This window comes from Miscanthus floridulus, chromosome 11 (genome assembly GCF_019320115.1).
Source record: "Miscanthus floridulus cultivar M001 chromosome 11, ASM1932011v1, whole genome shotgun sequence".
Classification (NCBI taxonomy): domain Eukaryota; kingdom Viridiplantae; phylum Streptophyta; class Magnoliopsida; order Poales; family Poaceae; genus Miscanthus; species Miscanthus floridulus.
In genome coordinates this window covers 74,521,426-74,544,197 of record NC_089590.1, presented here as the reverse complement: position 1 = coordinate 74,544,197, position 22,772 = coordinate 74,521,426, and the positions used below count along the sequence as shown (strand labels likewise).

At 57.0% G+C, this 22,772-nt stretch overlaps 1 pseudogene; it reads left to right on the top strand.

Annotated features, from left to right (window-relative positions):
* The first annotated feature begins 3,965 nt into the window (after window positions 1-3,965).
* LOC136492216 (malate synthase, glyoxysomal-like) lies at window positions 3,966-21,723 on the top strand (annotated as a pseudogene).
* The last annotated feature ends 1,049 nt before the right edge of the window (window positions 21,724-22,772 follow it).

The following is a 22,772-nucleotide window of genomic DNA, read 5'->3' as shown; positions in this document are numbered from 1 at the left end:
ATCACTCGCGAGAGATAGGAAATATATTATTCTTGTTATTATATTACTATCACATGGAATATATATGGAGGATAATTGGAGACTGGGCGGGACTATGCTTTGGATTTGGACTTGGTTAGGCAACCGAGCGAGGCTCAGATTGCATTTGTTCGCCTGTGTCGATTAAGGACCGTCTGTTGCTGTGGATGATAGTCAGGTCATAGACTTATTATCCTGAGCACATAATTGCTTATGGGAGCAGGAAGGCTCATTACGCTCTTGTCATGGGTTTCGGCTCTTTCCAGACCGACTGATTGGAGGCGGGGAAAGGTGGAGGTCTAAGCACCATACTGAGACTGGGTCTCAAGTGTGGGGGCTTGGAGTCCAAGTTTAGATGGGGACCTAGACCCCTAAACAGAAGTGCAATGGGTTAGTCTTGCTTGTGCCTGGGGCACAAGCGGGGAGTGTGTTTCGGGGTACCCAGCTGGGATACATTGATTCACGAATCGCCGTTTCTGTGAGACGGTACCAACTTGGCTATGGTCTAGCACCGTAATAAGAACTGGAATATGAAAGATGGTAAAAGGGTTATGATTGCTTACCACCTGCTTAAAAGTAGCACAGGAGCTTACATTGAATGGATAGTTAATGAACTAATGATGACTGCTAAAAAAATTTAATATAAGGACGCACGTTTAGTAATGCGTCCGCAGATGCAATAACTCACTAGCCAAATAAGCCTTGCATATCCCTAGTCTTTTATTTTCCTCCTGTCGGGTAAGTCTTGCTGAGTACAATCGAGCACTCAGGGTTTTATTCCCCTATTGCAGATGATCAGAGGATATATAGAGCTAACTCTTGTGTGTGAAAACCTCCTGGTGGGCTCAGAGATGATTCCTTTTACACTATGACCGTAGTGATTATTTATAACCCTCACTAAAGGTTTTTATAAGAAAAGATATAAAAATTTGCTAGCACCTCTCGTATATAAATGTTCACTATGTTAATACTTCACCATGTCATTAAATTAATCTTTGTTCCTCTGTAACTCTGATAACATTGTTATACTCCGCTATTATAATCAATTAAGGTAATATTATGTTACTGTAATAAAGGGATGTAAGAACTGGCTTAAGAATGTTGTAAGTTTTATTCTCTCATTTATGACCCCGATGGAAAAAGTAGATTTTTGAGTTTTCCCTTGAGGTGTGCTCGATGGAACAACACGATTTAGTGCACTCTCTTGGGTACTTAGTGTCTAATGGAAGACAAGTACTCTTGGAAGGGCATTAGAGTAGGCGGTTCTGCCACGGTTCGCCAGCCGTCCTGTGCGACGTGGTCTCCGCCGTGGTCTTCGTCATCGTCTCTTGGTTTTCTGGGGCGTCGTACGGGAATTGGTAGCTGCCCCTAGGTCATCGATCGTCTTGTTGGCTAGAGGAGTTGAGGGCCACGATCCCGATCGTTGGGGTCGTGGCTCTCGCCGGTCTGGATGGCCTCTAAGTCAAGGTCGTCGTCGTGGACCCCATCCCGTAGCGGGTGGAATTGTACATGCGTCTTGTCAGGCCGTATTTGGCCGGTGGTTATCGTACCGGTCGTCACCGCCCGTGCGATGTTGTCTTGTCTGAGCTGCGTGGCACGGGGATGGTGTTTGACCGGACCGAGGAGATCGTTGTCCCCTCGGTCCTTGCGGGGCTAGTGCGGCGTGCTTATCATTGTCAGGACATGCACGTTTGGCTGGGCTCGACCTCTTCTCGTTCCTCCCGAGGGTTGGGATGATGAAGAGGTCGCGAGCCTTCGTACGGCGAAGATAGGAGGAAGGGGTCGTGGCTGACCCTGGCCTTGGCGTCCGGCCTGGTTCGTTGGGCTTAGTTGAGCCTCGATCATTCGGGCCTTCGCTAGAAGATGTGTCTTGGGTCGCTCGGCCTGCTAACTAATCGGTGCCTTGAGACACCCTGGATTATAACCCCGACACTACCTCTATGCTTTTCTCCGCCAAAGCTCACGAAATGCGTGACATGTTTTTTGCAGCTACATCTTGAGTACGCCAAAGTGGCGGCGTAAGGACCAAACATGCCCAAATTATTCCATAAAAAAACTAGTACATCTAAAATTCAAGAAACATTGCACCCAATCATCAACCCATGTGAGTGTCACGATGACACACGATGACACAACACGTATGCCGCTAGGTTTGTCTAGACATACTTCGACCTACCTAGACACTTGTGACAAGTCTAAGATCTCTAATATGCCATTTGAGAGCTTACTGACCTAAACAAGATTTTAGGACAAATTTAGCAAACCTTGAGTGATATTCCCTCATATCTTTTCAAGACATGAAAGACCAGAACTTCCAACAGTAGTCCATGCGGGTGTTGCACATTGGAGTATATATGGAATCGTATCGGACTCTAAATTGATATACTGTAAAAATATATTTCATAACGAATCTAATAATGCTTATGTAGTATGATAAATATTAGCATTTTTTATATAAATTTGGTCACTTGAGTTTAACACTGATATATAATTGCATCATTTTTTTGATAGTGGGGTGTCAAAGAACAAGAAAAGGGCACAAATTCTCACAAGTGAAAATCAGTGTATTTTTAGGGTCTGTTTGATACAATAACTAGTTACTAATTGAGGCTAAAAATTAGCCTAAATTAGGTATAATTGGCTAACAATTAGTTATTAACTTAATTAAAAAATTAGTTCACCTATTAGCTTTTCTGTTTGGATGCATTAGACCTCATTTTAACTAATTTTTTTTTAACTATCTACCAATTAGCTCATGTACCAAACAGGCTCTTATAGCAGCTATTCCCGTGCCTATTTGTCTATCTATCTATCTTCGTCTTGGAAACGTTCGGAGAAACATTTTCATGGAAAATTCAACAAATCAACGGTAGGGATTAGGGAACACGGGCAGAGTCAGACAAGGAATGACAGACTGAACTGAAGCAGGCAGCCGCACAGTTTTTTCCCAGTCACAGCATCGGATTTAATGTGATCCCGCACACCACGTGATGGCGGTGGCCGGTGCCGGTGGGTGTCCCAAGCTCCATTATAAAGGACGAAGGGCCCATTTGCCCGTGATATGCATGGCATGGGCTTCGAGCCGATGGGTTCACGTTCAGTCCGCGATCCGCGAGGCCTTCGTCGACTGAGGCGTGGACGCGTAGTGGAGGCGGTGGTGGTTGGTGGCGCGGCGGCGGGACATGGCCGGCTGCAACGGCCGCGCGCCCCATGCACGCAGCCGCCGTCACCGTCACATGCGCCTGCGCGTACGTAGCGGCACGGCAGAGCGGAGCCCGCTCCCACACCGTCGCGGGGCACTGCCAGCCATGCCATGACCATGCATGACACCGAAACGAAAAACAAAGAGCCCGGCTTGACAACGGTGGTTTGTCAGGCATTTCGTCTCTCTTTCAGCCGTCCTGCTATTTGTATTTGGAGATTGCAAGAGACGCCCTCTCGGAACCGGATGGCTGCAGGACCGATGCTCCTCGTCAGCAAAACAAGCGCATATCTCGTCTCAGCTGTCGATCCCTGTGACTGTGAGGTGCTGCCGAATGGATCATCTAGATGCTTTGCATGCGCCCCGTCGTTTTCTACGTTGTGGTCGACTGGTCATCGGATCCGATACTCTCCCGAGGTTGCCAAGTTATGGACACTCGCTTTTGTTGCAACTTTGGTGTTGTCTCCATCCAAGTATCCACGCAACAGCTTTGATTCTGGTTCTGATCTGATCCGGTCACCCGAAAGAGCTACTGCATCTGGTTACAGCCTCAACGAGACGGCGTGCTCTGAAGTCTGAGCTGACGACCGTAGACCGGTGCAGGTATGAGATGTTGGTTACATAGGAGGAAAAGCTGGCAGATAAATTGGTAATTTTTAAGTGTGCATTTGGTTCACGGCCACACCTCGCACACACTCCATGCCACGGTTTCGGTGGCTGTTTGGTTGGGTGCCGCGCTTGCGGCATGCCGCGGCGTGACCACATAGCCGTAGTTCATTTCCGGCACCACACCTCGCCAAAAAAGCAGCTTGGCGAGCAAAATGGCCGCCGCAGCATTGGTGCTGCCTCTGCTGGGGTTCGGTGCACTCAGGCACAGGTCAAACGCGCTCTTAGAGAAACTTTAAGGGACTCTTTATATTCTTCATAATTTCTAGGAATCAAGATTTTGATTAAAAAATATCCCTCAATAATTTTTTATTTAGCTTGAAAGGATTAAGTCCAATTTTGGCCTTTCAACAATTGCGTTGGTCTAATTTTAACCATCAACTACAAAACCGTCTAGTACCGGTACCCCAACTGTCAAAACCGTTCACTTTTAGCACCTGGGCGGGGGCAAGCCTGTTTTGACCGACGTTGAGCGGTTTTGACCACGCCTCCGTCTCCACGCTGCACAGCCTGACAAACCGATGTTGAGGCCTCTGTTCTTCCCTGTCAGTTGCTCGAAACCCAGAAGTGCCTGAATAAAGGTTGTAGTTCTAAGTGCAAGCTTGGGGCTAGTAACTTGAACGGGCCAGAGTGCCACAGTGAAATCTAAGAAACACGCACGCCAAAAATCGTGGAACACTCTGTTTCGGCCGGTGTCCGCGGTCACCGCGTCCGGTCGTCGAGGGCCGAGCGCCTACTCGCCCTGCACCGTGCTGCCTCGCCGCGGCCGGATGAGGTCCTCCTCTTTGACGCTGGCGCCCTCGTGCCCCGCGGCGTCGTCAGGGCCGGTACGACCGGGAGTTCGCGTCCATCCTCACCCGCGACGCGCTGGCCTTCATGGTCGGCCTGCAGCGCGAGTTCTGTGGCGTCGTACGCTACGCCATGGAGCAGCGGTGGGAGGCCTAGCAGCGGTACGACGCCGGCGAGCTGCCGCGGTTCGACCCGGCCACGAGGCTCGTGCGCGACGGGGACTGGACGTGCGCGCCCGTGCCGCCGGCCGTGGCCGACCGCACCGTGGAGATCACGGGCCCCGCCGAGCCGTGGAAGATGGTTATCAACGTGCTCAACTCCGGCGCCAAGGTCTTCATGGTAAGCATACACACGTGTGCGAACTTGGCTCTGGCCTGCATACATACGAGTGAATGGATGGATGGATGAAGCACATGTGATGTGTCGACCGTTCTGAGCTGAGACGACGAGAAAAAAACGTGGCAGGCTGACTTTGAGCATGCACTATCGCCGATCGTGGGAGAACCTAATTGTCGGTGTTTCGGACCGGGGGGTCCTTAACCAACTAGTGAATTTGTTCTGCGTGCTCCCAATTCCGGATGGTGATGCAAAGAGACACAAGGTTTATACTGGTTCAGGCAATCGAGGCCCTACGTCCAGTCTGAGAGGTCGATCTTGTATTCCTTGCACCGGAGTGCTCGTAGTAGGGGGTTACAAGCTAGGGGAGAGAGGGAGCTGGTCCCAGGTCTCGGCAAGGTGTCGTGTGGGCCGTCTGAGACGTTGCTCTCAGGTGGCCGGGATGTGTGCGTGTGTGTTACCAGGTGTCCTCTTCCCTAAAACGGCCCAAGTCCTCTCCTTTTATAGCCTGAAGGGAGGACAAGGACGGTACATGAGCTAACGGTATGATGTCATGTGAACAGAGGCGGCGTGTCCGGGCCCTGTAGCCTGTTCCTGTGGCGGCGTGGTCATCGGAGTGGTCCGTCCTTGGAGCACTGGGGCGGCGTGGTCGTCCCATCAGATCCTGTGCGTCGTGGGAGCCCCGGGAATGCCTCGGAGTGGGTGCGGTGGTGAACGTGCAAGCCACTATGGACGGACTGTGTGCGAGGCCGAGACTTGGTCGGTGCCGAGGCTGCAATGCGGTGGAGGGGTCTCGGCAGGCACAAACCCCAAGATAGCCGAGACCTTGGAGTACAGTGCCGAGGCCTCGAGTGGGCGGCTGATCGTGGACACAGCGTTAGGACACAGTGGCCGGTAATCCCCGCCGTACCCTGTCCCAGTCGGTATGGCACTGATCGTGGACACAGCGTTAGGACACAGTGGCTGGTAATCCCCACCGTGCCCTGTCCCGGCCGGTATGGCGCTGATGCAACCTCGGGTCCTATCGGCCATTCTGTGGCGTTGAGCCATCATCCGGCTGAGATTGCGGGAGTGGTTGAAGCATTAATGAGACATGACGCGCTGTCTAGAGGGTTGGTCGAGGCGGGGGGTGACGGGCTGCGGACGACCCGGCCTTGAGCGACACGGAGAACGAGGCCTCGCGCGAGACGGAGATCGGGCTCCTTGCCGAGGCCTCACGCGAGACGCCTCGCGCGATACGGAGAATGCACCCCCTGCCGAGGCCTTCCGCGGAGAGCCTCGGGCGAGGCGGAGACGGCGTTCCCTGCCGAGGCCTTCCCTGGAGAGCCTCGCGCGAGGTGGAGTTTGCGTCAGGATGCCAAGACCTCCTGCTCGAGGCTCGAGGCGAGGAGGAGGAGGACCCAGTGGGCTCGGTCGTGGCGGATGTGGGGCCCATGGCTTACCTTCTAGCTTTATTTTTTAGATGGGACTTTAGCGACCCATTTGATGTTTGCTTGGGGTACCCCGTTCTAAGGTACCCGATAGTAGCCCCCGAGCCTCGGGGGGAGTGCGTGCACTCTCCCTGAGGGTTTGCCGAGGCTGGGTTTATACCTGCTCCATAGGAATTGGGGTTTGTTTTTTGAGGTTCCGGTGGGTGCGCGCGAGCGCACCCGCCGGGTGTAGCCCCCGAGCCCCTGGAGGAGTGAAGTTACTCCTCCAGGGGCTTTCTCCATTTTCGCGTTTGAGCGAGTAGTTCTTATTTCATTTGCCGAGCCCATACGCGCAAGTTCGGGTTGCGGGGGTCTTGGCGAGGCTGCAGGAAAAAGCCCTCTAGCCTCCGCACAAAGCGAGAGGTTCGTCAGGGGCCCCCTGACTTTGGGTATGACCCTCACGCTTCCTTTCGCTCGGAAGGAGGGGTGGAATGTGCCAGGCTACCCTCGATGGGCGCGAGCGTGGACACTTCCGGTGAGCTGTTATCGGGTAGTCCGAGTGGAGGCCCGAGCCCCATTCGCTAGGGGACGGCTAGCGGTCCAGAGATGCACTCCAAGAGTACCAGAGGGTTTCTCTAGTGGGTGCCAAGGCCGTTCGCTGGGCCTCGGTGTCTCGGTGCCTCCCTACGGTGGGATCCCATTCGGATACTTCCCTACCGGTCTCAGACACGACTTAGGACGCCCCGAGCGACTGTTTGCTCAGGCCTGGGCCATTCGTAGGCTTGCCCCGAAGTCATCCCTGACTCTGTTGCCCTGGGGCGGCTGTCGAAACCTCTTGGAGGCCCAGCCTTCGAACCCCTGGACCGTAACGGGCTCAGTGCCCTTTATCGTGTTTTGTAATGAAACCTCTAGCGTGGCTTTGGACCGTTTGTCTTGGTCTTCGGGTGCAAGAGGAGCCCCCGAGCCTCCGCCTAGAGCAAGAGGGCGGTCGGGGGTCTCCTGACTGTTTCATCCGCCCCTCACATATCCTTTTCGTTCGGACAGAGGGTTTGTTTGCTGAGCCTATTCTGGTCTCGGCAAGGTTGCAGGAAGAGCCCCTAGCCTCTGCGCGGAGCGAGAGGGCCGTCAGGAGTTCCCCTGACTTTTTATATGCCCCTCACGCATGAGGGTTTGTTTGCCGAGGCCCCTTTTGGGCGTGAGCCCGAGTTGTGGGGTCTCGGCGTATTTGCAGGAAGAGCCCCCTAGCCTCTGCACAGGGTGAGAGGGCCATCAGGAACTCCCCTGTCTTTTTGTACGACCCTCACGCTTCCTTTTCGCTCGGAAGGAGGGTTTGTTTTGCCGAGACCCTTTGAGTGCGAGCTGGAGTCGCTGGGTCTCGGCAAGGTTGTAGGAAGAGCCCCCTAGCCTCTGCATAAAACGAGAAGGCCGTCGGGGGTTCCCCTGACTTTTTGTGCGACCCTCGCACTTCCTTTTCGCTCGGAAGGAGGGCTGGAATGTGCCTCGCTACCCTCGATGGGCACGAGCGGTGGCACTTCCGGTGAGCTGTTATCGGGTAGTCCGAGTGGAGGCCCGTACCCCATTCGCTAGGGGACGGCTAGCGGTCTAGAGACACACTCCAAGAGTACCAGAGGATGTCTCTAGTGGGTGCTGAGGCCGTTCGCTGGGCCTCAGTGGCTCGGTGCCTCCCTACGGTGGGATCCCATTCGGAGACTTTCCTCCGGTCTCGGACACAACTTTGGGCGTCCCAAGCGTTTCGCTTGCTTGGGCCTCGGCCCCGTATGGGCTCGCCCGCGGTCGTCCTGACTCTGTTATCCTGGGCTGGCTGTCGAAACCCTTTGGGGCCCAGCCTTCAAACCCCTGGATCGTAATAGGTTTAGAGCCCGGTTCCTTCATACGAAAGGAATAGGCCGCAGGGAATATCTTCCCTATTGGCTCGGCACGGGCGGCGCGCCTTTTGAGGCGGTTTCATGGGGAGTCGAAACGACACCTGCTGCCATAGTGGCCGAGCGTGACGTGGTGGATGGGACGTAACCGTCCTCGTATTTAATGCAGGAGACGTGGGCGCGTGGGCCGACGAAATCGGCTCGTGGTTAACAGCGCCGGACGGGGAAAACCTCCCCGATTTTGTCGCCCATTCGTTTCGTCTCCTCCCTGCATAAATACTCGAGGAGTCTCGCCCCTCCTCATCTTACCTTGCCCACATTAGCACCGTCTTCGTCGTGCCGTCGCTAGCGCAGCGGGTGCCGGGAAGAAGAGGAGAGAAGAGCGAGCCTAGGGAGACAGCGAGAAAAAAGCAAGAGCGTGGGAGGGAGAGAAAAAACTCACGGTCACCCTCGATTCCTCCATCGCATCCATGGCTGGCGACATCGTTGTTGTCGAGGTGGACCCCTGGGATCCGTCGGATGTCACTGAGGAGATGCTCCAGTCGCTTGTCGACGGTGGACTCCTCCGCCCAGTGACAGACCCCACTAGGCCAGAGTGGATTGCTCTGTACAGTGAGCCAGAGCTGAGGCCTCGCGATGGCTATGTCGTGAGCTTTGTCTCCTTCCACGAGCGCGGCCTCGGCGTCCCGGCAGACCGGTTCATGCGGGCGCTCCTGCACTACTACGGCGTGGAGCTCCACAATTTTAATCCCAACTCCATCGCTCAGGCGGCTATCTTTGTTGCCGTCTGCGAGGGGTATTTAGGGATCGCTCCCCATTAGGAGTTGTGGCTCCATCTGTTCCGGGCGGGGCATACTACCAAGCTGACGGGCACGTCGGGTAAGAGGAAGGCGGCGAGGGCCGGAGGCTGCACTCTCCAAGTGCGTCAGGACCGCCTGCACCTCTACATCCCGGCCCAACTCGCGTCCTCCAACCGCTTGTGGTACACGAGTTGGTTTTACCTCCGCAACGATGACGGAGGGCTTCCCCCCTACACCGGGCGGATTGTGGGGAGTTGCCTGGAGAAATGGAAGTGGGGTGTCCCGAAGGTCGACCAGCCCAAGCTGGAGCCGCTCCTGGAGGGGCTGGCGAGGCTTCGAGGCCATGGCCTCACCGTGGCTATGGTCGTGGCCACCTTCCACCGCCGGAGGGTGCTGCCGCTGATGGCTCGGCGGCGGCGGCTGTTCGAGATGAAGCCGGGTGAGCCCATTGAGGGCACCCGGATGTCCTCCTCCGCCCTTTCCGACGAGGAAATTCTTCATCGAGTGGGGGAGACGGTAGAGGCGAAGCTGAGGGGCGGCAACTTGACCCCTATCGCGATGCGGCCGTCGCGGGGGTTCCTTTTGCTGGTAAGTCGTGTGCCGCTGTAGCCTCTGAACCTCCTCAGTCTCCCCTTACCCCTTGTTCCCTCATGCTCGTTTGTCGTTCCTTCAGGGGATGAGGGACGTGCGCTCCTCTCCACCGCCTGTTCCCGAGGACGCATGGCAGCGGGCGATCAACCGTGCTCACGCCGATGCGCAGAAGAGGCGAAAGGACGCCAAGGCGGCGAAGCGCACGAAGCACATCCTCGCGCGCGAGGAGCTGGATAAGCGCCGCCATCAACAACAGAAGGATGGTCTCCCGTTGGAGGAATCCCGTCGACGTCGTTGTCGACGGAGGCCTCAGACGGGAACGACAAGGGCGAGGGAGGGCGAGGTCCCCTGGACCACCTTCCTGACGTTGTGGAGGTGGCGCCCGGGGTGTCGGCAAGCAGCCCGACACCCCCAGGAAGGGGAGGAGAAGCGGACCCGAGGCCGGCGGTTGCCCGCTCCGGGGCCGAGGCCGACACGCCCGAGGCGCGGGCGTTAGGCAAACGTGCCGTTAGCCCGGTAGGCTCGGCGGCCGTGGTGGAGCAGGTGGCGGTGGGGGCGACGCCACCGCCCCTACAGAGGACCAAAGGGGCACCGGGGTCCGCTGAAGACCGACCGGCGCCGATGGATACGGAGGCGACGCCTCTGCCGCTGCCTCCGCCACTGCGGATGAGGTTTGCCGTGGCGAAGCGGTTGCCGCCCCGTTCAAGGCAAGTGTATTCTTGGTAGGGTCATAGTGCCTTCCGTTCGCTTTTTTGGTCTTGCGCTGACTCTGTAGGTTAATTTTCCTTAGTCGGAAGCGGCCTACGGACGACCTTCCCTTGGTGCCCCTTAAGGCGCTTAAGGCGAGCCCTGGCTCCTCTGCCTACTGGGTGGTGGAGGCACAAGCCGCCATCCACCGTGGCGCGGCGTCGGCGAGGGTCGACCTGAAAGAACCAGCCGCCTAAGGAGGGGCTATCGAGGCGGCCCCTACACCAACGAGAGAGGGACCGCTCCCATCCCATGGGGGCGAGGCTCACGAGTTGGATGGGGCCGGCGTGCCCTTGGTTGCCGAGGCCCCCAGGGTCTCCAAGGCTGAGGCGACAGAGGACAGGGCGCCCAAGGCCGCCGAGACCGCAGTGGCCGTGGCCGGTGTTTCTACGTCCTCCGAGGCCACAATGGCGGAGGCTGGAGCCCCCGAGATCACCAAGGCCGTCGTAATGGCGACGGGGCCATCCGTCCAGGAGGCAGAGATGAAGGCGGCAGAGGCCTCGGTGGCGCCCTTGGCTCAGGGGCCGCCGTTATTACGAGAGAGTGCCCGGGAGGTGGAGGTCTATCCGATCTCTTCCGACGATACCTCCCGGGCGCGGGAGCTGGTCGACGCCGAGGACGCCGGTGCCGTGGAACAGCCGATGACGAGGGAAGTTTGGCCCTCGTGCGGGCGCGACCCGAGCCTTGCGGGTGGGACCACCCAGGGGTACTGTGGCGGAGCCGGGGCGACCCTGAGGGGGAGCCTCTATTCACCCTCGCCTAGGTTCACGTTTTCTTTTCTCGCGTGACGTCGTTCTTTTCTCGGTTTTGTCGCAATCGATGACCTCTGTTCTGTTTCCTCAGGAGCTCGAGACCCGGTCCCTCGAGAAGTCGGTCTTTCTTCGGCGAGAGAGGGGCATCTGGGACCAGCTTCAGCGGCAGAAGGGCCTTCTTGTTGACGCTAACAAGCTTCAGTCGGCGCGAAGCGCGAAGGTGGAGGACCTCCGCCTTCGCTGTGCCGACACGAAGGTTAAGGCGGCCACGGCCCAGACGCAGCTCGCCCCTTTGGCGGCACGGGTCAAGGAGCTGGAGGAGGAGCTTACCCGCGCGGTCAGCGATCGGGATGCCTTCAGGTCCCAGGCCAAAGAGGCGATGGCCTCGGGCAAGGCCCTCGTCGAGCAGCTGGGGGCAGAGGAGAGTGCGCACTGGCTGACAAAAGGCGCTCTGAACGAGGCCCTTGCTGCGGTTGAGGCCTCGCAAATCGAGGCTATGGTTTTGAAGGGGGCGGTCGAGGGTGAGTTCCAGTCCCCTTGCTTTGTTTCCTTTTCCTTATGTTCGCTCCCTGAATTCCTTGTATGACGCAGAGCTGGGAAGTGAAGCTTCCAGGGCGGCCGAGGCCTCTAGGGTCGAGGCCCAGCGGTTGAAGGAGAAGGCCGAGGCCTGTCAAGCCGAGACCCGATGCTGGGAGCAGAAGGCCAAGGGTGAGTTCCGTGGGCTTCCGTCCCTAACTTGGGTTGTTCTTTCTCTCGCTCGACCTCATTCCATTTTCCGTGGTGCAGAGTTAGAGGCGGAGATCATTCGGGCCGCCGAGGCTTCTAGCGCGGTGCAGACGGTGCTCGAGACCGAGATCGGGGAGCACGAGGCGCTGAAACGTGCTGCCCTTTCTGCCTGCGAGGCGTTGGAGGTCGAGGGGGTTCAGTCAGGCAGCTCCCTTGGGAGCCGCTTGATTGCGCTGAGCAGCCAGATGCGCGAGCGGCTCCAAGGGGCACTGGACACGGGTGTCAAGCGGGCGTTGGCCGTCATCTCCTCTCACTACCTTGGCATCAACCTCCCGGCCATCAGTGATGGCTATGTTCTGCCTGATGATGACGAGGAGGCCGACACGGCGGTTGCGAAGCTGATGGAGGCGGCGGAAGGCCCTGGCACGGCGCTGGCGACGCTCTTCGAAGAGGAAGTGGTTCCTCCCCAACCATCTGCCGATGCTGAAGGCCCTGAGCCTTGATCTGGGCCCCGGGGGCTATGTAAAAATAGAATAGGGGTTATTTTTTGTATCGTAACGCTTGTGGCCGTCGAGGCCTTTATTTTTGAAGTACTTGTGTTTCTTAGTTGTTTTTCTTATGTTTCTGAGCCTCTGCCCTCTATTGCTCCTGATCAGATTTCGTTTGCAAAACACCCCCTTAGGGCCTAAGCCATCCCTTGAGCGAGAGGTAGCGAGGGAGTGCCGTAGCCCAGAGGCGTAGGCCATCTCGTGACTCTACCGGCCTCTTGCTTAGGAAACAGACCTTGGTCCGAGGAGTTTTTACAACTGATTCGTAAGAGCCTGCTAGGGACTTGACGTAGGAATTTTTGCGAAAAACAATTGAAGAATGGTGCGTGGGATCTTGGGGACACCTAGGGGGGTCCCCTATCTAGCCCCCGAGGGAGGCTCGGTTCTACCGAGGCAGAACCGAGTCTCCCTTGCCATGTTACTGTATTGCTGAGGCCTACGATGGGCTCGGGGGGTTTCTCGAAAAGTTAGACCAATTAAAGAACGCTTTTTAATTGTATTTCAAGAAACAACATATACAATGCTTAGAAATTTAGGGATAAAAGCGACGTAGCTGTTCAATGTTCTAGGCATTGGTGAAGACTTCGCCCTTCTCGTTGGCCAGCTTGTAGGTCCTAGGCATCAGCACTTGGGTGATGATGTACGGTCCTTCCCATGGCGGGGTCAGCTTGTGGTGACCCTTGTTGCTCTGTGCTAGCCGCAACACCAGGTCGCCTATCTTCAAGTCTCGGCCTCGGATGCGTCGGGCCTGATAGCGCCGCATGCTCTGCTGGTATTTGGCCGAGTGTAGTAGCGCGACGTCTCGGGCTTCCTCTAGTTGATCAAGGGTGTCCTCTCGGGTGGTGCGGTTACTTTGTTCGTTATAGGCTTGCAGCCTCGGGGAACCATATTCCAAGTTGGTGGGGAGGATGGCCTCGGCCCCATAGACTAGGAAGAAAGGTGTGAATCCCGTGGCTCGGCTTGGAGTGTTCCTCAGTCTCCAGATGACCGACAGGAGTTTGGCGAGCCATTTCTTGCCAAACTTTTTCAACCGGTTGTGAATCCTTGGCTTGAGGCCTTGTAGGATCATGCCGTTGGCACGCTCTACTTGGCCGTTGGTCCTTAGGTGTCCTACGGCCGACCAGGCCACACAGATGTGGTGGTCGTCACAAAACGTCAGAAACTTTTTGCCGGTGAACTGTGTCCCGTTGTCGGTGATGATGGTGTTGGGGACCCCAAACCTGTGGATAATGTCAGTGAAGAACAGCACCGCCTGCTCGGATTTGATTCGATTGATCGGACGAGCCTCGATCCATTTGGAGAACTTGTCGATTGATACTAATAGATGGGTGAAGCCCCCGAGGGCCTTCTGCAGAGGCCCGACCATGTCGAGCCCCCATACGGCGAACGACCACGTGATGGGGATGGTTTGCAGGGCTAGGGCCGGGAGATGTGTCTGCCGGGCATAGTACTGGCATCCTTCGTAGGAGCGTACTAGCTTCATAGCGTCGGCGACTGCCGTCGGCCAGTAGAACCCTTGGCGGAAAGCGTTCCCTATGAGCGTCCGGGGCGCCGCATGGTGTCCGCAGGCGCCTGCGTGTAAGTCCCGAAGCAGGGCTTGGCCCGCCTCGGCACTGATACACCATTGGAGGACACCTGAGGGACTTCACCTGTACAATTCGTCATTGTAGAGGGCATAGGTCTTGGCTCGGCGCGCAAGCCATCGCACTTCGGTTCTGTCGTCAGGAAGCTCCCCCCGATCAAGCCAATCGAGGAACGGGACTCACCAATCTGCATCCTGATCAGTCTGCGGAGGTTCGACGTTGACTTCCATGACCTCGGGCTCGGTCGAGGTGGTCTCGGCAGCAGAGGGGGCGTCGAGCTTTGCCGTGGGTTCCACGGGTGGGCCCTCCTCTATTGCCGAGGTATAGCCAATGGAAGATTTGTGGAGGTCTCTGGCGAAGACGTTCGGGGGGACCGGGGCCCGTGCCGAGGCCATCTTTGCTAGCTCGTCGGCGGCCTCGTTGTATTTCCGCGCGATGTGATTTAGTTCGAGGCCGTCAAACTTGTCTTCTAGGCATCGTACCAACTTGCAGTAGGCCTCCATTTTGGGGTCGAGGCAGTTTGACTCCTTCATCACTTGATCTATGATGAGCCGCGAGTCACCTCGAACGTCGAGGCACCGCGCCCCAAGTTCGATGGCGACTTGTAAGCCGTTGATGAGGGCCTCGTATTCGGCCACGTTGTTGGAGGCGGCAAAATGGAGCCGCACCATGTAGCGCATGTGTACTCCAAGGGGCGAAATGAAGAGCAGACCTGCGCCTACCCCGGTCTTCATCAGGGATCCGTCGAAGTACAGGGTCCAGCACCCCGTCTGAATTTGAGTAGGTGGCAGTTGGGTATCTGTCCATTCAGCCACGAAATCGGCTAAGACCTAAGACTTGATCGCCTTTCGAGGTGCAAAGGTCAAGGTTTCCCCCATAAGCTCGACAGCCCACTTGGCTATCCTGCCTGAGGCCTCCCGGTTATGAACTATCTCGCCCAGGGGGAAAGATGACACCACAGTCACTGGGTGCGACTCGAAGTAGTGACGTAGTTTGCGCCGGGCCAGGACCACGGCGTAGACCAGCTTCTGGATGTGGGGGTAGCATGCTTTGGTCTCGGAGAGCACCTCACTGATGAAATAAACATGTCGTTGGGTGGGCAGATTATGCCCCTCTTCCTGCCTCTCCACCACTACGGCAGCGCTGACCACTTGGGTCGTTGCGGCGACGTAGAGTAAGAGGGTCTCATCTATGGCCAGGGGTATCAGGACGGGAGGATTCGTGAGCAGTGCTTTGAGTCCGTCGAGGGCTTCTTCGGCCTCAGGAGTCCAAGAAAAACGCTCGGATTTTCTCAAGAGTCGGTACAGAGGCAAACCTTTTTTGTCGAGGCGCGAGATGAAGCGGCTCAGGGCCGCAAGGCATCCCATGACCCTCTGTACTCCCTTGAGGTCTCTGATTGGTCCCATGCCGGTTATGGCCGAGACCTTCTCTGGGTTGGCTTCAATGCCGCGTTCTGAGACTATGAATCCCAAGAGCATGCCTCGGGGGACCCCAAACACACACTTCTCGGGATTGAGCTTGATGCCCTTCTCTCTAAGGCATTTGAAGGTTATCCTCAAGTCATCGACGAGACCCTCGGCCTTTCTGGTCTTGACCACGATGTCGTCTACGTAGGCCTCGACGGTCCGCCCAATGTTGTCGCCAAAGACCTGGGTCATGCACCGCTGGTACGTGGCACCTGCGTTTCTGAGGCCGAAGGGCATCGTCACGTAGCAGTACATGCCTGAATGGTGTGATGAAAGAAGTCACGAGCTGGTCGGACTCTTTCATCTTGATTTGATGGTAACCTGAGTACGCATCAAGGAAGGACATGGTCTCGCACCCTGCGGTGGAATCAACGATTTGATCGATTCGAGGTAATGGGAAGGGGACCTTTGGATAGGCTTTGTTCAAACCGGTGTAGTCTACACACATCCTCCATTTCCCATTTTTCTTCTTGACTAACATGGGGTTAGCCAACCACTCTGGATGGGACACTTCCTTGATGAACCTGGCCGCTAAGAGTTTCTGTGTCTCCTCACCGATGGCCCTACGCTTTTCCTCGTCGAAGCGGCGCAGGCATTGCCTCGTGAGTCTAGATCTGGCCCGGATGTCTAGGGCGTGCTCGGCGACCTCCCTTGGTATGCTCGGCATGTTCGAGGGACTCCATGCGAATATGTCGGCGTTCGCACGGAGAAAGTCGACGAGCACAGCTTCCTATTTGATGTTGAGGGTGGCGCTGATCCTCAGCGCTCGGTCGTCGGGGCAGGCGGGGTCGACCGGGATGAGTTTGATGGTTTCCGTGGGCTCGAACGCCCCCGTGCGACGCTTGGAGTTAGGCACCCCGCCACTGAGTTGGTCGAGGTGGGCGATGAGGGTCTCGGCCTCCGCAAGAGCCTTGGCGTACTCGATGCATTCAACGTCGCAGTCGTATGCATGTTCGTACGTGGACTCAATCATGATGACACCGCTAGGGCCTGGCATCTTGAGCATGAGGTAGGTATAGTTGGGACACTGCCATGAACCTGGCGTAGCACGGCCGCCCCAGAATGGCGTGGTAGGCTCCCCTGAACCCGACTACCTCGAAGGTGAGGACTTCCTTGCGGTAGTTGGAGGGGGTGCCGAAGCAGACAGGAAGGTCGATGCGCCCGAGGGGTCGCGTGCGCTTCCCTGGCACGATGCCGTGGAAGGGTGCGACGTCGCCTCGGAGCCTCGACCGGTCGATCTCCAAGAGCTCCAGGGTGTTGGCATAGAGGATGTTGAGGCCGCTGCCTCCGTCCATCAACACCTTGGAGAGTCGGGTGTTGCCGATGATCGGGTCGACAACCAGTGGGTACTGCCTGGGATTCGGAACATGGTCAGGGTGGTCATCTCGATCAAAGGTGATCGCCTCTCAGGACCAGTCGAGGTACTAGGGGGTGGCCACCTTGACCGAGAAGACTTCTCAGCATTCCCTCTTGCGCTGCCACGCCGTGAGGCATGCCAAGGGCCCACCGAAGATCATGACGGCATTGCGTACCTCGGGGAACCTGTCGTCCTTGTCCTCGTCCCGGTCACCGACGCCCTTCTGCTTGGCGTCGTCGTCGGGGAGCCCGAGCCTGGCGTAGTAACACCGCAGCATAGTGCAATCCTCGAGAGCATGCTTGACCGGGCCCTGGTGGTAAGGGCAGGGTTTCTTGAGCATGTCGTCGAAGGGCCTAGGGCCTTTGAAGCCTCGAGGGTTCTTGCGTTCCGCGGCTGCGACCAGATCAGCTTCCAAGACCTGCTTCCCCAGGCGCCCCTTTTTCTTTCTCTTGGGGAGGTGGGAGGCTGAGGCCTCGGGGGCCTCGTCCCTCCGCTTACACCTGGTGTCGGTGTCGGGGAAGATGGCTCCAATAGCTTCTTCACCCGAGGTGAAGCTGGTGGCGATGTCGAGGAGCGCGGCAGCAGAGCGCGGCACGTTTCGACCTAACTCTCAAACCAAGTCCCGACAAGTGGTGTCGGAGAGGAAAGCCTAGACGATCTCTGAGTCGCCGACACTGGGCAACTCGGTGCACTGTTTGGAGAAGCGCTGGATGAAGTCTCGGAGAGACTCGTCCAGCTTCTGGCGACAGCTCTTAAGATCCCAGGAGTTCCTAGGGTGCACGTATGTGCCCTAGAAGTTCCCGACGAAGACCCTAACCAAGTCGCGCCAGTCGTGGATTTGCGAGGGAGGAAGGTGCTCGAGCCAGGCTCGCGCTGAGTCTAACAAGAGCAAGGGGAGGTTGCGGATGATGAGCAGGTCATCGTCCACGCCACCTAGCTGGCAGGCCAGGCGGTAATCGGCAAGCCAGAGTTCAGGGTTGGTTTTGCCGCTGTACTTCGTGAGATTGGCTGGTTGCCGAAACCGGGCGGGGAAAAGAGCAGCGCGGATGGCCCTGCTGAAGACCCGAGGGCCTGGCGGTTTAGGGGAAGGACTGCGGTCCTCCCCGCTGTCGTAGCAACCGCCTCGGTGTGGGTGGTAGCCCCGAGCGGGCCCCTCATTGTCGTGGCGTCATCGCCTGCTGACCACCTCATGGTCTCCCTGTACCTCGCGTCGATTGCCGAGGCGGTCCAGAAGCACGGGGGCCCTGTGGGCTATCGACGCTCGGTCGGGCTCGGGATGAGCTGGGGCTTCCCTGTCCTACTGAGGCGGTGCCGTGGGCAGGTTCGAGGCGCCCTCGTGTCGTCGGGAGGCGGAACTCTCAGCCTGCTGAACCGCGGCGGTCTCTAGGAGATCCCGGAGCTCACCGCGGACCCGCTGCCCCTCCGTGGTAGAAGGCTCGGGCATTGCGTGGACCAGCATTGCCGTAGCTGCGACGTTCTGGCTAGCATGATTGAAGACTGGGGGCTGCTCACTCCCTTCGTCGTCATGGATGCGGTGATACACATCGCGGGCCCTCCATCGGGCTCCCCCGCCTTCGCCGCGACCTCGCTGTTCCTGTTCGAGAGAGTCTTGAAGCTGCTGTAGAAGGAGTTGGTCTTGTTCGACCTTGGCCTAGAGCTCACGGAGCTGTTCTAGGTCTGGGCGCTGAGGTCGCGCAAGAGCGAAGTTCTCATTTCAGTGCGGCTAGCAGGGCGGCGCGTGGAGGTGTGGCGGCGCCCGTACCTGGGCGAAGCGGGGAATGGCTACCTGCCGCCTCGTCCTCCTTCGCCTACCCTCGGCATCCCGAGCCCGACGTGAAAACACTCGTGAGTGGGGTCGTAGGTGCCTTCGTCGTCGGAGTCGGAGTAGCCGAAGCAGTAGTCGCTTGCGGCCAAGAACTGGCGCAAAGCCCTAGGGTCATGGAGTCCAGAGAAATCCACTCTGGGCCATGCCTCGTCCTCATCCGAGGAGTCGGCGTGGGTGCTCAGGTCGAGAGCGAAGCGCTGGCGGCGTTCCGAAGGGATGCTCGTGAGCGGCAGTGTAAGCGTAGGCGTAAGAGGCGGTGGCATTTCTCAACCCAAAGGGGTATGGGGATGGTGCCGTCGCTAGATTCTGCCCCGGTGGGGTCGGTTCTTCAGGGAGTGGTGGAGCGGAGCTTGACGACTAGGCATCGCCGCGTGCCCCAGGCGACTTTCCTTTGTCCAAGCTCAGGCTAGACAGGTCCCCAGCCAGGGACCCTGTGCCAATAGCTGGTCGTAGGATATCGGCGGGGGGTGGCGTGCCACCCCTAGATTCGCGTAGTGTCGGGGTGGCCTTGTTCGTGTCGTGCTTGGCGAGCGTGGCGAGAGCGGCCGCCCGGGCGCCACCTACGCCTGGGCTGCCGGTGCATAACTTCATCGTCGGACGGTGGGGCTCGAGGGGTGAGGAGTACCATGTCATACTTATGCCCTAGAGACATGAACTCTAGGCTCCCGAACCAAACCACAGTGCCGAGACGCAATGGTAGTACGGGGTCTGCCATCCGGAACCTGCTGGGATGATGAAATTGACACACAGACACCCCTACCTGATGCGCCAACTGTCAGTGTTTCAGACCGGGGGGTCCTCAACCAACTAGTGAATTTGTTCTGCGTGCTCCCAATTCCGGATGGTGATGCAAAGAGACACAAGGTTTATACTGGTTCAGGCAATCGAGGCCCTACGTCTAGTCTGAGAGGTCGATCTTGTATTCCTTGCACCGGAGTGCTCATAGTAGGGGGTTACAAGCTAGGGGAGAGAGGGAGCTGGTCCCAGGTCTCGGCAAGGTGTCGTGTGGGCCGTCTGAGACGTTGCTCTCAGGTGGCCGGGATGTGTGCGTGTGTGTTACCAGGTGTCCTCTTCCCTAAAACGGCCCAAGTCCTCTCCTTTTATAGCCTAAAGGGAGGACAAGGACGGTACATGAGCTAACTGTATAATGTCATGTGAACAGAGACGGCGTGTCCGGGCCCTGTAGCCTATTCCTGTGGCGGCGTGGTCATCGGAGTGGTCTGTCCTTGGAGCACTGGGGCGGCGTGGTCGTCCCATCAGATCTTGTGCGTCGTGGGAGCCCCGGGAATGCCTCGGAGTGGGTGCGGTGGTGAACATGCAAGCCACTATGCATGGACTGTGCGCGAGGCCGAGACTTGGTCGGTGCCGAGGCTGCAATGCGGTGGAGGGGTCTCGGCAGGCACGAACCCCAAGATAGCCGAGACCTTAGAGTACAGTGCCGAGGCCTCGAGTGGGCGACTGATCATGGACACAGCGTTAGGACACAGTGGCCGGTAATCCCCGCCGTACCCTGTCCCAGTCGGTATGGCGCTGATCATGGACACAGCGTTAGGACACAGTGGCCGGTAATCCCCGTCGTGCCCTGTCCTGGCCGGTATGGCGCTGATGCGACCTCGGGTCCCGTCGGCCATTCTGTGGCATTGAGCCATCATCTGGCTGAGATTACGGGAGTGGTTGAAGCATTAATGAGACATGACGCGCTGTCTGGAGGGTTGGTCGAGGCGGGGGGTGACGGGCTGCGGACGACCCGGCCTCGAGCGACACGGAGAACGAGGCCTCGCGCGAGACGGAGATCGGGCTCCTTGCCGAGGCCTCGCGTGAGACGCCTCGCGCGATACGGAGAATGCACCCCCTGCCGAGGCCTTCCGCGGAGAGCCTCGGGCGAGGCGGAGACGGCGTTCCCTGCCGAGGCCTTCCCTGGAGAGCCTCGCGCGAGGCGGAGTTTGCGTCAGGATGTCGAGACCTCCTGCTCGAGGCTCGAGGCGAGGAGGAGGAGGACCCAGTGGGCTCGGTCGTGGCAGATGTGGGGCCCATGGCTTACCTTCTAACTTTATTTTTTAGATGGGACTTTAGCGACCCATTTGATGTTTGCTTGGGGTACCCCGTTCTAAGGTACCCGACACTAATGCACGGGCAGGTCAACCTGCGGGACGCCGTGGCTGGCACCATCAGCTTCTGCGACGCGGCGCACGGGCGGGAGTACAAGCTCAACGACCGAACTGCCAAGCTCTTCGTCTGCCCCCGAGGCTGGCACCTCCCCGAGGCGCACATCCTCATTGACGGCGAGCCAGCCATCGGCTGCCTCGTCGACTTCGGCCTCTACTTCTTCCACAACCAAGTTGCCTTCCACGCCGGCCAAGGCGCCGGCTTCGGCCCATTCTTTTACCTGCCCAAGATGGAGCACTCCAGGTACGTGCGTGGCAGTACGTGCCGCACGCCCGGCCCATATGAACACGTGCCTCGGTGGTGCGTGCACGGTGCACCACACATGTACATGTGCGCAACAGTGACGTGACTTACTGGACGCTCGCTCGTCGTCTCCTGCAGGGAAGCGAGGATTTGGAACGGGGTGTTCCAGAGAGTCGAGAAAGCTGCTGGGATCGAGTCGGGGAGCATCCGGGCGATGGTGCTGGTGGAGACGTTGTCGGCGGTCTTCCAGATGAACGAGATCCTGCACGAGCTGCGCGAACACTCGTCGGGGCTCAACGAGGGCGCCAGCGTCAGAGAGGAGGACCTCATCCAGATCGGCAGCGAGCGAAACCTCCACGAGAGCCTCATGATCGTGGACCAATACATGACAGAGGCCATCGCGGCGTGCAAGGCGATGCCGTTGGACGACCTGCTCTCCAGGTTCATGAAGAAGCGCAACGACAATGGCAGGGCGTTCCCAGAGGACGTGCTCCATTGGATAGCGCTCAACTTCATGCTCGCCACGGGCCGGAGAAGCGGCGACTGCAGGGCGAGGCTAGAGCGGTTCAGCCATGGCACGGGCGCGACAGCGGGTCGGCCAGGCGAACTGCTATGACAGCGCGGCGAGGCAGCACGGTGCAGGGCGAGCAGGCGCTCGGCCCTCGATGACCGGACACGGTGACCGTGGACACCGGCCAAAACAGAGTGTTGCACGATTTTTGGCGTGCGTGTTTCTTAGATTTCACTGTGGCACTCTGGCCCGTTCAAGTTACTGGCCCCAAGCTTGCACTTAGAACTACAACCTTCATTCAGGCACTTCTGGGTTTCGAGCAACTGGTAGGGAAGAACAGAGGCCTCAACATCGGTTTGTCACGCTGTGCAGCGTGGAGAGGGAGGCGTGATCAAAACCGCTCAACGTTGGTCAAAGTAGCATTGCCCCCGCCAGGTGCTAAAAGTGAACGGTTTTGACAGTTGGGGTACCAGTATTAAACGATTTTATAGTTGAGAGTTAAAAATAGACCAACACAATAGTTGAGAGGCCCAAATTAGACTTAATCCTTATTCAAATATAGTAATCTTCTATTTCGGATTTTTCGCTAGCCAAAGATAGAAAACAAGAATGACTCTATAGAATATAAACAAGATATAGAAAAAATGTCGAAGAGCAGAAAAATATAGAAAAACTGTTGAGGATGTGTACTCCCTCCATGTCCTAAAGAAAGTCGTTTTGGACATTGACATGGTCTCAAAAACAACTTTGATCACTACTTTTTGCTATAAAATATTTGTAGAATATAGTCAATATATATTTTTATAAAACTATATTTTAAGATGAATCTACTTACATCACTTTTATATTTTTAAACTTAATCTAAAAGAATTTATAAGTTTAGAATATTTAGCTTAAGACAATCTCAAAACAAATTTCTTTAGGAACATAGAGTGAGCACAAGATAACAGTAGTATCGCTAACGTAAGGCTTGAGCTGAGCTGTGTTTTCAGCAATATGTGACGTCTCGAGCCTGGGAGTTGCCATTAATATGTGCTTTATTAATCGAGGCTTAGTTTAGTTCCAAAATAACTTTTCAAAAAGTGTTATAGTACCTATCACATCGAATCTTGTGATACGTGCATGGAACATTAAATGTAGACGAAAAAAACTAA